Source organism: Corvus hawaiiensis, chromosome 14, assembly GCF_020740725.1.
Source record: "Corvus hawaiiensis isolate bCorHaw1 chromosome 14, bCorHaw1.pri.cur, whole genome shotgun sequence".
Classification (NCBI taxonomy): Eukaryota; Metazoa; Chordata; class Aves; order Passeriformes; family Corvidae; genus Corvus; species Corvus hawaiiensis.
In genome coordinates, this window is record NC_063226.1 from 26,891 (window position 1) to 42,559 (window position 15,669).

Below are 15,669 nucleotides of genomic sequence, written 5' to 3' on the forward strand. Positions count from 1 at the left end.
CTACTCCAAGCACTTTCCCACCCGGGGAGCTGAGCTGTCCCAGATTTAAATGCCACGTTTGATCCAAATCCGATAGAAATCTGATCTTGTTTGGCTACTGAGCTTTCCCAAAAGCTGTGCAGTCAAGCCTGGAAATCCTCACTGAAGCTTTGCCATGTCACATTGGGATTTACCCTTGGGAAAACCCCACTCTGAGCACTTGGGTTTCAAAAGGTTGCACCCGATGTTACAGACACAGAATTCCTGTGGGGTTTGGCATTTCCTGCACCTCCAAACATGTGAAAAGAATGAAGTGCAGAGTCCCAAGGCTCCATTATTGCCGTTCTCCTCACATCCCTCTCCTCAGCTGCACGTGGCTTTGTGCCTCCTCTGAAGGGCTGGAAAGGAATTTGGGAACCCCCCCCTCAGCTCCTTCGGTTTTCAGCCTTTTCTCTGAGGCGGCCCAAAAGGCAAACAGGAAAAAAACCCCCAGAAGTGCACAAAATCCCAGCCCCTCCCAAGATGCAGCTCCTCACACCAAACCTTGGGAGAATCCCTGGTGCTTCCAACACCGCTGCAATCCCACCTGGAGCTGAGCTTACAGGGTGCTCTGCCTAATCCACATGCAAGCCTGGATAGCCCAAAGCCTGCAAGAAAAGAGGAGGCAAAGTGAAGGGGAGAGGGGAAAAAACGGAGTTTTGGGTTTTCCCCGTGTTTGCAACAGGATTGAAGGGCAGGACGGAGAGGTTTTGTGGAAAAGAAGTACCAAAGGCTGCTTCATTGCCAGCAATTAGCGCTGCTCAGGTTGAATCCAAGAGGACAAATGCACCGGGATCAAACAGGAGCGGCCGACAGGATGGGTTATGACACAGATCTGTGAAGCTGGAGCCTTCTTTCTTCTCCCAGGCTCTCCCAGAAATTCTCCATGGCCGGACGTGCTCCCGCTCTCCCCGCTGGGGAGGATGGACTTGGATAGCCCGGCTGACTGGTGAGCCTAAAACAAGAAAGTGATGCAGTGATCCAAGTGTTTTTCCAAGGAAATGACATATTCTCTGGACCTGGCATAACCCATATCCCATGGCCTTCTCCAGGAAGGGTCCCAGCTGGATATGGTCTCCCAGAAAGGATTCCATAGGGGCTCACCTTTTGCCTGGAGCTCGGCTGAAGTCCTCAGCAATGCCAGGGAATGTGGCCATTGGAGGCTTTGGGCAGGATTTGGCTCATTTGCCTTTTTAGGCTTTGCTTCCTTCTCTCAGCCTTCCCACTGGATTGTGGTCTCCGAGGAATACGTAAAATCCCATTGGATTCCTGCTCTTTTGGACATTTTTTTGTACCGTTCCTGTACAAAACGAGGCCCCCTGTTCGATGCTTTTCCCCACCGTTCCCTGGCAGTTTTATCTGCCACTGCATTCCCTGCGTTGCTTGGGCTCTTCCCAGGTCTCTGAGCTCCTTCACAAGGCAGGAGATCGATTTGGCCCAGGAACTAAACCCTCCCAAGGAATTGTCTGATGCCATCTCCACATTTGACAGCTGATCCTTGTGCTCAAAGGATCCCTCTTTCTTCCCTTCAGCCAATTCCAAGGCTCATGCCCCCAGCTGGGATCAGTCCCCAGTCTGATCCCAGCAGTCTTCCCTGCCAGGATCCTGCTCAGGAATCCATGGGCTACGAATGTAAGAATTAATTCTTCCCACCCCTGCCCACTTCTAATTCCAAAGGATTTGGTGTCTGCCTTACCCCGCTGGAGCCTGCTTCCAACTCTGTTCTTGCTGCTTCTGCTGCTTTCCATTTCCCAGGAATTCCACCAATGGAGCGACAGCGTTTTCCACCTCCTCCAGGATTCCCTCTGTTGCGTTTGGGTGCTGGAAGGATATCAAAACTTTATTCCTAATGCTGGGCTCTGCATATGGCCGAGAAAATCCCGGCCTCCACACAGACCCAGATTCCAAACTTTTTGATACATTTCAGCAAACCGAGAAATTCACCTTCCCTGCTCCTTCTTAAGGGCATCCTTCTCTTCCCTTACCCGGCGTGCTCTCTCCCACTGGGGGTGGGTTTTCCCCTTCCCGTGCTAATTAGTCCCTACTTCTAGGAGGTTTAGGTACCTTTCTTCCCTGCGAGGGATTTCTTAACACAGCTACCGAGGCTTTGGGAGCCTTCTTTTTCTCCTACTTTCTGCAAAAACACCCTGTGATCCACAAATGCCACAATCCAGACGCCCAACTTCAACAAGACATCCTTTTTACCTAAAAACACTCACTCTCAACTCTTAGATCTTTGGAAGTTTTACCCCCGCAAAATTCCCCTATCTTTCCACCACTGAATTCCTCAGTCCTGCTTCCAAGGATTTCTTGAATACCACGGGGCTTTTCTCAGCATTTACCCCCACGACCTTCCCTACGTGCCCACTGCTCATCACTTCGTTTTTCCCTCAATGTGTTCGTTCTCCACCCCAGAGAGTTTGTCAAGTGTTGCCTCCAAAATGTTCCCCATCTGTCCACTACTCAGTTCCCCATTTTGCCTCCAAAATATTCCTTCTCTCCCCTCCAGATTGCATCCACTTTTACCCCCAACATTTTACTTCCTCTACAATATTGATCAAACCTTTTCCATCCCAAAAATGTGCACTCTCTCCCTTAAACAGCACCTCAGCTTTTCCCTCAAAAACGCCCCAGAGAGAAACTCAGATTCAGCCCCCAAACTCCCATTTTCCTGCACAAACAGTTCTTGTGGCCCCTCTCAATTCCCCCAGGCTTTCAGCTAAAGGAAGAACTGGAAGCCTATTCCCTCATCTCCGCCCCTGTTTTGCTTTCCTGCAAAACCTTGCGATCCCACACTTCCTCCAAGAGATCTGCTGGGAGTACTGCAAGGTTTGCTCTGTCAAGAGCACATGGGGGGTTTACAGCACTTGTTCCTCTGCATCTTTATCCTTTCATCAAGTTTCCCCTGGAACGGTGTTGTGGGAGAAGCTTGGAATTACCAGAAATGGATCAGGTTCACATTTTTGCCCCACCAGTTTTTATCTGGTTTGAAATTCCTGGAATTACCCTCAAATTTGCCCTAGAACACTGCTGTGAAAGGATCAATCAGAAGAACAGCCTGAAAGCAGAAAACCACCTCCAGCAGCAGCCGGAATGATCCCATTTCTGTTCTTACCTGGTCCTGCCAGAGCTCCCAACAGCCATTCCCATTCCGAAACAAGAGCTGTGGAAGACATTCCTGCTGTCCGTGAGGGTGAGGTGGCAGTTCTGGATGTTCTTTGCTGTGGAACCAGACAACAAACAGAGTGTAAATGATCTTGGTGTGGCCCCTTCCAAGCCAAACCACCCCGTGATTCCATGCGTGGATCAGCACCTGTCCCAACTCCATTCCAGAAACCTCCTCCCATTAACCCAGAACTTTCCTTTTGCTGCTCAATATCAGGGATTTGCTGCCGAGTGCCCCGGGCAGGGGACGCCTCAGCCTTCCCTGGGACCGCAGCATTCCCTGCGCTGCCTCAGCACTCCCTGCGCTGCTGTTCCACGCCGATCCCGTGGTCCAGCGCCTGTGCGGGCTGCAGTGCCGGGCTCTCCCCACAAGGCGGCAGCACCGGGAGCGAGCAGCCCCGGCCGGTCCCGCTGGCTCGGGGCAGCTGCGCCTTGAACCCGCCCTGAGCCGGCGGGGCCGTGAACACAGCGGGCACAAACCCCACCGGTGCCCTTTATTTCACCCTCAGAGGCACAGGATCGCAGCATTTCCTGGGCTGGAAGGGACCTGCAGGGAGCATCGAGTCCAAATCCTGGCCCTGCACCCCAAGAATCCCACCCTGTGCCCGAGAGCCTTGTCCAGACCCAAACTCTTCCCCCAAGATCCTGAAAACACAGAGGGGATGGAAGAAGGATGACCATGGAGGATTTCTTAGATAGATCTCCTTGTACGATCGTTATATAATATTATTAGATAGTCCAGGAACCCATGCCTGTGCCGGGACACCCATCCCTGGGCCGGAATACCGATCCCCCGCGGCCCCCACCGTCCGCTCGGGGCTGTCCCCGTTCCCCGCTCACCTCCGAGCCCGGAGCACCCGCGCCGGTGCCCCCGGCCCGGCCGCGCTGCTCCCCGGGCTCCCCGCCATTGTCGCTCCTGGCGAAGAAGGGCGGAAGTCACCGGGACCGCACCAATGTGGCGACTGGGTCAGTGGCTATTCGACCTTCTCAAGATGGCGGCCGGAAGGACCCCGCTCCGTCTATTTGGCTGCCTGAATGCTCCCGCCTGCCCCAGGCGCCGCTGACCCCACAGGCGGTGTCCGCATAGCGGGAAACGCCTCAGAAAATTGCGTGCAAGCGCTGGGCTGGCGTCGGCGTCGGCGCCGCGTTCAGGCAGCCGAATAGACGCAGCTGTGGGGGCCTTCCCTGCCGCCATATTGAGAAGGTCAGAAAACAGCGTACACGGCCGCCATCTTTAGTGTGGCGGTGACGCGACTTCCGCCCTTCGCCGCCATCTTGGGTGCTGGCAGAAGCCACTTCCGGTCGAGCCGCCATCTTTAGTGTGGTACACTTAAGGGCCCCCGCCGCTCCTCACAAGGGCGTCTATTCGGCTGCCTGAATCCGGCCCGGACTCCGACGCCGGCCCCGCGCTTTCCGCGCGATTTTCCGCGGTGCTTCCCGGCGCGAGGACACGGCTGCTGGGGTCAGCGGCACCGGAGGCGGGCGACTGCTCCGCGACCGGCGGCAGGCATCGGCAGGGACACCTCTCAAAGGGGCCTAGTGCGTCCGCCATCTTGAGTGTGGCGGAAGTGTAAACCACCCTCTACAAGGTCCTGGCAGGTTCTAATAAAAACGTCACTTAACGCCGTCCCGAGAGCGCGGAACTGCGCCTTCCTTTCCGAGCCGCCTCCTTGAGAGCGACACGCGGGCGGCTCCATTCCGACCGTGCCCGCCCGGTGCCCCCCGCCCGGGTCGCGCTGCGACCGCGCCTCTGCTGCCCGGCAAAACCGGCCCCGCCCCCCGCGCTGTCATTCCTCGCCCCGCACGGCGCCCACTCCTTTCCCCACTCATGGGGCCCCACTCATGCACGGCCGTGTCCCTCGGCGCTCCGAACCGTCCTTCGCCCCTCCCCTCCGCTGACAGACCCAGCCCCGCTCGCTCCCGCTCCTTGCCCTTGCCACGCTCAGCAGCCACCGAGGCCGCCCGCCCTCTCGGCTCAGCCGGCACCGGGCGGCAGCAGCGCCGGGGCGCCGTGTCGGGGGCGGCAGTGCCGCGCTCTCGCCACCAGGCGGCAGCAGCGCCGCCCAGCTCAGCCCGGGGGCAGGGACAGAGCAGAGGGAAAAGCCGCCTCTGGGCGCTCTGCAGCTCCTGCAGCCCGAGCGTCTCGGCTCCTGGGGCCAGGCACTTGCTTCTTTCCTTCCTACAGAAAAACGCCGGCTCGTTATTCGCAAAACTTGCTGATCTCTATTCCCAGCTTCTTATATTCCTGTATGCGACAGAGTAGAGAGAGAGGGCTGGCGCATTTCAAAATGAATTTACATCTAAATCAGTAGCATTTGCCTAGAGATGTAAAAATGAAGAACTTAACAGGTTTTAGTATTCTGCACACATCCCTCGCTGGGAGGAATGGAAAAAAGTTAAAAAACAAATTAAATGTAAAAAGTAGAAAGTTAGAAACAAAGTTACAATGGCAGAAATTTAGAAACAAACAAAGAGGTAAAATACAAGAAACGAACAAATTTCTAAAGGTAGAAAGTTAAAAACAAACCAAGTTAGAAACAAAAAAAAAATTAGAAACAAAATCAGAAAGGTAGAAATTTAGAAACAAAGTCAGAAAGGCAAGTGTTGAGCCTTTGACAGGGTACCACCCTTCCTTCTCGGACCAGGGTGAAAGAGCAGAGGAGGCTGCTGTTCTGCTAAGTTCTTTATTTCACGGTCTCACAGCTGTCTTGAAGGCAGAGTTCGAATGGGGTTACATGATAAAGCCAAGCAGCAGCAGCAGGCAAAACCAGCTTCTTCTATATGCTCCATACACTGTATTTTTTCTTACAGAAGTGTGGATTCTATTTGTTAATTGACCAGTAAGATTAACACACCATTCTAGTTTTCTTTTTCTTAACCCATCCTGGTCTAATTCTAACAGCTGTAAGCCTCACACAAGTGTTACATCTGTATTACACAGATTTGCACATACAGTTCCTATCAGCTCTTACTGTTTATGTGAACACTCCATCTAAAAAATGTGAACAGTGTAATTCTATCTAGATTTTGTCTAAAGTAAAGAATTCTGTGAAAAGGTAACACTGCTGCAGCGAGAGCTGTGTTTAAGATCTCTGCTACAGCTTTTTCATGTTTAAGGCACTTAGCATCTATTTCTACTAAAAGTTAAAAATCTGTATTTCTATTTCATTTTGGTGTGGCTTCATGGATGTCAGCTTGTCCAAAGGTGTTAATTCAAACCTAGTGCTTTGGCTTCCCTCTGGGCCTGAGGGAACTTCTCTAACAAGAAGGTTAGAAACAAAGTTAGAAAGGTAAAAGTTAGAAAGTAAAAAACAAATTTAGAAAGGCACAAAGTTAGAAGTGTAGAGTGTTAGAAACAAACAAAGTTAGAAAGGTAAAAATGGGGAGAAAAACAAAGGTATAAAGTTTCAAAGTTACAAACAAAGGCAGAAAGTTAGAAACAAATAAAGGTAGAAAGTTAGAAAGGTAGCAACAAAAACGGTAGGAATGTAGAAAGGTAGAAACAAGCAAAAGTAGAGAGTTAAAAATGTAGAAAGTCAGAAAAGTAGAAACAAAGTCAGAGATGTAGAAAGTTAGAAACTACCAAAGGTAAAAATGAACAAAGGTAAAGAGAGAGAAAACTTAGAAAAGTGGTACAAAATCATAAAAGTAGAAATGAAAAAGGTAGAAAGGCAGAAGTTCAGAATGGTAGAAATGAACAAATGTAGAAAGGTAGAAAGGTAGAAACGTAGAAATGAACAAAGGTAGAAATGTAGAAAGTTAGAAATGAAGAAAGATGGAAAGATAGAAAGTTCAAATGGTAGAAACAAACAAACATGTCAAGTTAGAAATTTAGAAAGGTAGAAAGCAACAAAGGTAGAAAGATAGAAAGGTAGCGACTCAGAACCAAACAAAGGTAGAAAGTTAAAAAGGTAGAAATGAACAAAGGGAGGAAGTTGGAGAGGCAGAAAGTGCAGAGGCTGGCAGCAGCCATTCCAGCCTTAACGAGAGCCCTGAGTGGGAGAGCAACTTGTTCCATTGATCTTCACTTTGCTAAGGGCCTTCTGCTCTCTTGGGAAAGATGCAGAGCAGGCAAATGACTACAGGTAGAAGCACCAGGTGTGACTGTTCTTCCTTCACCTTCCAGAAAGCCAGGGGGTTTCATGTCTGTGGCCTAGAAGGGGCAGAAAGTCTGCCCTGACAAGTGTGTGGGCATGGATCTGTTCTGTCTTTCCCTGTGCCCATTCCCAAAACTCTCTTAAAACTTTCCCAAAATAGAAACACAGAAATACTGGGGCTTGTGTAATAAAGAGAGATCCTGCCTGAAGAAACAGTGGTCTCTGTTTGTTTTTTTCCAAGCTGCTACAGAAACAAACAAAGGTAGAAAGGTAAAAATGAACAAAGGAAGGAAGGTGAAAAAGGTAGTTCAAAATCTGTTTATGGCCCCATGGAAAAGAAACTTGCTTTGAGCTGAAAACCTAAGGAGGCTTTAGGCCCCTCCCTGCAGGCACAAATTCCCTCTCTCTGCTTCTTCTTTTTCTGGGGCTGCATTTTGGAGCAGCCCAAGCTCAGGGATCAATCAGGGAATAAAGAGGATTTTTTCCCTTCACCTCTGCTTCCCCAATCTCCTGTGGCCAGGGACATTTAACAGCCCCAATTTAAAGAGCTCTGGCCTGCAGACAGCAGGAAAAAGCTGCTTTTTCCTCTGCTGATCCGCAGATGTGTTTTCAGTCCCTGCTAGGCGACTCCCTAATTCCAGCCCTGTAACAAAAGGCCCATTTTAAACCCAATATTCCTATTTCAGGCACAGCCTGGGGGATTTTTGCTGAGTTTGAAGTTCCTGGAAGCCTTTGGCACTTTGCTTTCAGTGATCCTGGATCCAGCCCAGCAAGAGCTGCCCCAGATCTGGGGCAAGGTGGAAAAAAGGGAGCAGATTAAGATCCTAATCTTGATTCCATCATGGATTTTTTCACCAGTCCTGGTGAATCACTTTCACTTTTATTACTCCTCCTGTCCCATTCTCCATCTGGGAGATAAGATCTTCTTCCCTGGGCTTTTTTTTAAATTTAAGGTAGATTGCACTGACACCTTCTGAGGGAGGATGGATTGACAGCTGAATGGATTTTAGTAGAGGAAACAGCTTTAAAAAGCCAGAAAAAATCTGTTTATGGCCCCATGAAAAAGAAAGTTGCTTTGAGCTGAAAACCTAAGGAGGCTTTAGGCTCTGTACAGTCCTGAATTAATGCGAGTTTCTGTTCTATTCCTAATTTTCAAAGCTTTTGCTTTTAAAGACAAAGTCCATATTAATGTTTTGTTCCAGCCATTACCTGGCCTCGAAATCTGGGACCTCAGCCGTGCTGTTCCCTAATCCCAGGGATTACCCAGCCCTTCTTTCCCTTGTATCCTAAATACCGCACAAAAAAAGGGCCGAAGGGCTCATTTCAATTTTCTCTGCAGTGGTTTTATCTCAAAACTTCCTTGAGTGTTTCTCCATTTCTCTTTGAATCCGGGGGCGAGGGGAGCAGCTCCTTTGGAGCTGTGATTTTCCCAGATTTCCCAGGCTTTACAGGAAGGGGAGGAACCCAAGGTTGTTTCCCTCAGTCAGGAATTTTGCTGTGGGAATTCAGCTGCTCTCCAGGCAGTTCTTCTGTCAAACCATTAATCAGCTCGGAAAAGTTGATTAATCCACGTAGGGGCTGTGGAGAGAAGGATACAAAGGAACTTTTCCATGATTTTGGGGCTTGAAGAGGGAGTGAATTTCCCTCGAAGCTGGGAAGGGCCTGAGTGGGAGCAGGTTGGGAAGTAAATGTCCAAAAGGGGAAAGATGGATTTGGTTCACATCTATTGTTGGGAATAAAGTCTCAAGCTCAGTAAAAGAACAACTAGTAAATAAAGAGGCAAAGACAGCACAACAATCTAACTCTGTATCGACCCCAATTCAAGACATGTACGTGAAACTCAACAATTTCATCCCCATCTCTGGTCTACCCTGAATTTCAGTGAATATCGATATAGTTTATAAATACTGCCTTTGCCTGCTACTCAGTCTTTCCCTGTCCATCCAGCGAGCAGATTACTCCATCCTTTGCTCCCGACTGCAGCTCTCCTGCCCAAATGCTGGTTCTCACAGACACTAACTAAGCAGAAAAGTACTACAATTGTTCACTTTTAAAGTAAAATTCTTATTACATCTGGCTAAATGATCAAAATAAATAAAAGTATTGATGGTCATGGGGGCAAAGCTTTTTTGGAAGAGAAAATATCCATTTTGGTAGCACAGATCCCATTTTGACAGTAATGCACTCTTTTGGGTTTGGGAATCTTGCACGTCTAAGACAGCTGAAAATTGGTATTTTGGAAGCTGATACTTGAAATTGGGCCATTTTGATATTTTTGGAACTTAATATTCTGATATTTTGAAATGGAATTATTTTGGTATTTTGGAACCTGGTATTCTGGTATTTTGAAACTAGGTTACTTTGCTATTTTGAAACTTGGTTTTCTGGTATTATAAAACTGGACTACTTCGGTAATTTGGGATTTGGTATTCTACTATTTTGAAAATGAGTTACTTTGGTATTTCTGAACTTTGTATATTGAAACTAGGGTACTTTTGTGTTTTCGAACTTGGTTTTCTGGTATTTGGTATTTTGAAACTGGGATTTTGAAACCTGGTTTTCTGGTATTTTTTAACTTGGTTTTCTATTATTTTGGAACTAGGTTATTCTGGTATCTTGGAATCTGATTTTTTTTTTTTTTGGTAGGCTGTTTTTTTGGTATTTCTGTAGGCAGGGGGAGGGTGGTATTTTGTGACATGGGCTTTCAGTTTAGTATTTTTGTAACCTGGGGGGTTGGTATTTTTGTAACCTGTGCTCGGCAGGGACCTGTGGCATCCTAGTCCAGGCTCTTGGCTTCATTTGCCTTCTTCCAGTGCAATTATCCTCTCATGGGAACTGTTAAATCCCAGACTGCACAATGAGACACGCTTCTCAAAACAGAAGTAAATTCCAGCTATGGAAAATATCACTGCCACATTTAGAAGCACTTCAGCAAAGACCTCGGAAAAAGCAAAGGTGACGTGTGATTACCTGGGGCCCCAGGAAACCGAGGTAAGGGTGGGGAACAAACACATAGCAAACAGCTTCCACTGCTTCTTGCTCCAGCCACTACTGCAAGTGCAGCTTCCCTGGAATTTCATGTCCAGTATGTGTCTTCCAAGCTCAACAGGTGAACAAACAGGTACTCCAGGATTTACTTCGTTGGTACTTCAGGCAGCACAGACCCTCCATGAGGAACTGGAATCCAAGGGCAGGTCTAAAACTGGTCCTTCCTCCCACTTGCTGCTCCACACTTTCTCCTTCTGGTAGGATGCAGGTGCCTTGCAGAGGCAAGAACACTGCCTTTCAATTCAATAGAAAACCTGCCTGAAAAAACCAGGACACCGGGAGCCAGCAGCAATTCCTTAGTGTTTCTGTTCAACGCTGTTCTCCTGCTGCCTTTCTTCACGGGGCCTTTTCTGCCAAGGTCATTCCTGTATGGCTTTATCTTGACAAATGTTTCAGAAGGTTGAGTTTCTTGAGAACCATTTCATCCTGACTTTGTCAGTGCCACGCTTGCCATGATCCTTTGGACGCCCTAACTCCGCAACCAATTCAGGGAACACCAACTTAGCCCTGGGCCGGGAAATAAAAGACAACAAACATTTTTAAATCATCCCTGCCTTGAGGGTGTTCAGGCCTGAGAGAAAGCCCTTCCCATCACCCTCTTGGCCTCTTCCCAGTCCGTGTAACTCTGGAAATGTGCATCCAAACCCGAGTTAGACGGATCGGGGTGTGTTCTGCACACCAAAGACCACAGCCCAAAGCACCGGGAGCCTGAAGATGCTCTGGATTACAATTCACAGCCTCGGTGAACCCTGCAGAGTAAAGCCAAGCGGTTTCTCCTTCTCTGAGGGAGGAAAACGCATGACAGCGAGGACTGTCCCAGCTGACCCGGCCCTCGTGGGCAGCTGCGTCACTGAAAGGATAATCCATTGGGTCTCGCTCTGCTGTTGTAAAATACTACAAACTCCGTGGCTCTGGGATTCAAAAGCTACTTTTAGGTCAGCAAAAAAGCCTCTGGCTGGGACAATTCACTGAATTCACTGGCAGATCCCAAAATCTGTTTCCAAGTGCATAAAAATCTACACCTACAAAAAGCTGCCAAGCACAGTGGAGTTAAAGGTGCTTTGAGCACGGGTTCCTTGAACTGCAGGAAAATGATCCCAAGTCTGGCTTTGGGGTGCTCCCCCCTGCACTCTGCATTCTCCACACCAGCTATCCTGACTGGGAAGGCCAGGGGTTTTGGAGCCCCTCTGGGAACCCCCAGCCCCTCTGCCAGTGAGCAGTGGTGCTGTCAGTGCCTGCAGCCCTCATCTCAATTTGTGTCAGTGGGTGGTTCTTGATGCGGCACTTGGGGACATGGGTAAGGGGTGGCCCTGGCAGTGCTAGGGACCTGATGGTCTCAAAGGGCTTTTCCAGCCTCAGGGATTCTATGGGACACCCACTGACTGACCCAGCTGCACAGACAGGCACGGGAAGCTGTTACACACAGATTATATTGCCAGGAGCCAGAGCACTTCAGGACATCCTTGAGAGAGTGCAGAGAGCAGGAAAAAAGTACACAGTTATGCCACTTATCCTGCTCTGTGGTTTGCAAGTGGAGCATGAACACCATTTTGTTCTGATCTTGATAGCTCCAAGGAAAATAACTACTGAGCTGCCAGTGAAGATGCCGCTTTCCTGATATTCCTGGCCCAGAACCATGGCCCAGCAGGTTTCTGTGGCAATCTGAATTATTTGTGCAGTTCAGAAGCTGCACATCCCTAAACCAATCCCTTGGGAGCGTGAAGCTTTCCCCCAGGCATTTTGTACTTCAGTGTGTACTTTCAGCACACTGGGACAGTTTAAATCAGAATGAGGTCACTTGGTGACAGCACAGCATTAGATCAGAGATATCAAGAGACTCACCGGACAGAATTCACTATGGACTGTCCATTCCCACTGTTCCAGCTGCAGTGTCCTCATTTCTTACAGGTCTGTTTCAAGGACTCCTCTCAGAAAATGGATCGCTGGTCCCAGTAGCAAATCCCCGAGGGCATTTTTACTCCCTGAAAACCGCAGGAATGACCAAGGATAGGTTCTATCATAGGAAACGCAGAGGACTGAGATGATTAGACAGCTTTCCCTGTGAGGACTTCAGTTTCTACCTGCCATCCCTGAGCAGCTCTGCCTTGGTCCCACCTGCCTGCTCTGAAATGCCTCCGTGGGGTTTAACTCCAGCTCTTTGGATCTGCCCATCTCCACTGCTCTGACAGGCAGCACCGACAGCACAGCAGGGGAACACCTGAACAGGTACAGCCAGGGGCACACCAAGGCCATCAGGTCCTGCAGCACAGCTTCTTGGTGCTTCAGGGCTTCTGGTTTTTGATACAGATTCACTGGAATTTAACATCGTAAAAATCATCTGGCAAGTGATACACAGAACTCCTTTAACATAAGCACTTTAGTATAAAGTATAGATTAATAAAAGTTGGGTGTTGGCTGCTATGCTTGACCGCAACTGCTTCTGCAAGACAAGAAGCCTAGCCCTGGAAGGGGCTACGATGATAATGGAATAGGAGATGCTATGCCTAATGCTAACTGCTCTTGGAAAAAAAAAAAAACCACCCGAGTGGACTAGGATGATAAGGGAATGGAATGTGAGCTAATGGGTTTGGCTAACCACTTGTCTGCAAAACAAGGGCCTAACCCTAACAGGCTAAGCAATAAGGAGGAAGATGTGTGCTAACTGCCATTTTAATGACAAATAGAAGAACTGCCACAAAAGGGTAGAAAAATGTAATAAGAGAATAGGAATATAATCAAAACACAGTTATAAATGAAGTGTAGCTAATATAGCAACAAAGTGTGTAATAGTAGAATTAAGTGTGTATTAGCAAAATAGATGTGGTAAATGTATTAAGAATAGCGTGAATAGATGTGGTAAATGTATTAAGAATAATGTGCTGTGTTTGTAACCCTAAGCTAAGGAAACCGCAAGTCATGTAAGCCCCTTAGGGCTGTAACTTTAGATAAATGACCAAAACAAGGGCGGATGATGAACTTGCAAGCATACAAAAAACCTCTGCAAGATGACCACGGTGGACACACACATGGAAGTGTTAACCTCTGTGTGCTCCCAGCCGGGCCACTAAAGGTGTGCTTTACTTTACAGTACCTTGCTGTGGAGTAGATTCCTTTGAATCACAAGACAACATTAACTCAGAAATTCCAGTGCATCACTGCACCACTGGGATTCCAGCTACTGTAGAAGCTGTGAGAAGCAGTGAACAAACCAGGATCTTACAAGTAAATCAGGTGCCAATCTGTTCAGCCAACAGTAGCTGCAAGAAAGGTACTGAGCCAGCACCTCAACAAAACTACATTAAAAGAAATGCCAACACCTTGAGAATCACTTCAGTTTTGAATTCCTAAAGCAAAACCAAAAGCAACTTTCAGATGCTTGGCAAAAGTCCATCCCATTTTAACCAATTTCTGGGACTTGTTCCCAGACTCTTGATGTTCATTTCCCAGCTCACACGTGGCTGCCAGCATTAGAGCTGGTTCTAGACACAGACACATGAGGCTGCTGCGACTTGTCATTTCGGCAGTTCCTGGGAACGTCATTACGACCCACATCTCCCACCTGCTCAGCACGGAGTACATGCAGCACTCACAGAGCTGCTAGGAACTGAAATTCTCCCTGCTCCCCCTGTCCGGGAAACCCTGCCTCTAGCTCCGGCCCGCCCCAGCTCTCACCTCCTGGGAAAGAGGAGCTGCATCCTTGCTGTGTACTCCCGTCTCTGCACAGCTACTGCCCTTATGGGGAGCAGGGGGATGGCAAAGGCAGCTCTAGTAACTATTATTTTCTGACCATTTTGAGTCTTGATGGATTTCCCCGGGCCGGGGGTGGGGTGTGGCCAGGAGCACGGTCTGGCACCGCGCAGCGTCGCGGGGTCCTCGTCAGGCGCGGCGCGGCACGACCAGAACAGAGACGTCCCCGCCGCTGCCTGCCACCGCACGCGCAGCTCCTGCCCGGCGCTGCTGACCCTGCCGCTTGTGTCCCTACACCGGGAAACGCCACGGAAAATCGCGCTGAAAGCGCCGGGTCAGCGTCGAAATAGGCGTCGGCTTCAGGCCACCGAAAAAACGCCTTTCTGAGAAGTGGAGTCCTTCTGAGCACCCTGTTTGGTCCTTACACCCAAAGGTGCGTGTGCATGATGCCACCATCTTTAGAAAGACAAAATCAGCGCGCTGAGCTGCCGTCTTTTGTGTGGTACGGCAAAAGGGTCCCGCTCCTCAGAAAAGCGTTTGTTCTGTTGCCTGAACCCAACCCCGACTCCGGCGCCGACTCTGCTCTCGGACCATCCGCGTCCCCACACGGCAAAGCGCCGCGCAGGATCGTGCTGCAAGCGCGGAGTCGGGGTTGGGGTCGGGCTCAGGCAGGGGGGGACGACGCCTTTGTGAGGAGACAGCTCCTGCCAATGGGCCATTTTGTCCTTCCCCAAAGCGCATGCGTGACCAACCCCCATCTTGGGAAGGATGGCGTCACCCGTGCCAAAGCCGTGGGTTTGAGTGTGGCATAGCCTCACCGAGTGGCTGCAGTACGTCGTTCTTATCATCAGGTGGCAGCAGCGATTTAAATACCAGCCACAATCTCAGGCTGTGTTAAACTGAGAGAGAAAAAAACTCTAAATACACTAAGCTATTTCTATTGCCTCCATAAATACCATCTTTTCTTCCATTTCCAAGCCCTTTATTGTTCAATTTATATACACAAAAGTTGTATTTCCATTTTTAAACCCTGTATGTTCATATTAAGAATTTCTTATCCTCCAAGATCCTGCATATAATACAGTAGATATGGGGTTGTATTTTGAAATAAATTTTAATAAAAACATAGTAATTTTTTATATATATAAAGATGAGAAAAGCTATAGTTATAATATTTGCTGCACAAACACACCCTCTGAACTTCCAAGCATTTTTGGGCTGTAACCTTCCTTTTTTTGGGAGGACACCACCTAATCCCTCTGAAACCCTACTCTCCTTCTCCTCCACTGCATTTTCACTCTCCGAGTGACAATGGGATACCCGAAATGACATCACTACTTTGCATACTCCAATTCCCTCCCTTTTTGCTCGACCCCAAAGAAGGCAAAAAATAATCAAACCAGCGCAGACAGCAGTATGTGGCTTTAATAATGCTATTTACATGCGTGCATCCCCCCTCCAAAACGGGCATCTTCTAGAAAAATAAAGGGAGGGCAGTCCCCCAAATGATTGAAGTCCCTCCCCAGCTCCTGTCTTGCAGGCTGGCAATTGTCCCACAGCAAAGGGGCAGTGTGTCCGAGGATGGTGCCTTGTCTACCGCTCAGGGTCTTCTCTGCCTCGTTCCTCCCCTGTCCCCGCATGGCGTCCGACACTC

General features: G+C 48.9%; 1 long non-coding RNA gene across 2 annotated transcripts; it reads right to left on the reverse strand.

Annotated features, from left to right (window-relative positions):
* Window positions 1-3,200: 3,200 nt before the first annotated feature.
* LOC125333464 lies at window positions 3,201-14,524 on the reverse strand. Of its 2 annotated transcripts, none has more exons than XR_007206868.1 (4): window positions 14,001-14,524; window positions 12,171-12,342; window positions 10,251-10,835; window positions 3,201-3,239 (listed from the first exon to the last, which is right to left on the reverse strand). It is a non-coding gene; the product is annotated as an uncharacterized LOC125333464 (long non-coding RNA). The 2 variants fall into 2 exon arrangements; XR_007206867.1 differs by lacking the exon at window positions 3,201-3,239 and adding an exon at window positions 8,137-8,858 and having other exon boundaries at window positions 14,001-14,523.
* Between the last annotated feature and the right edge of the window lie 1,145 nt (window positions 14,525-15,669).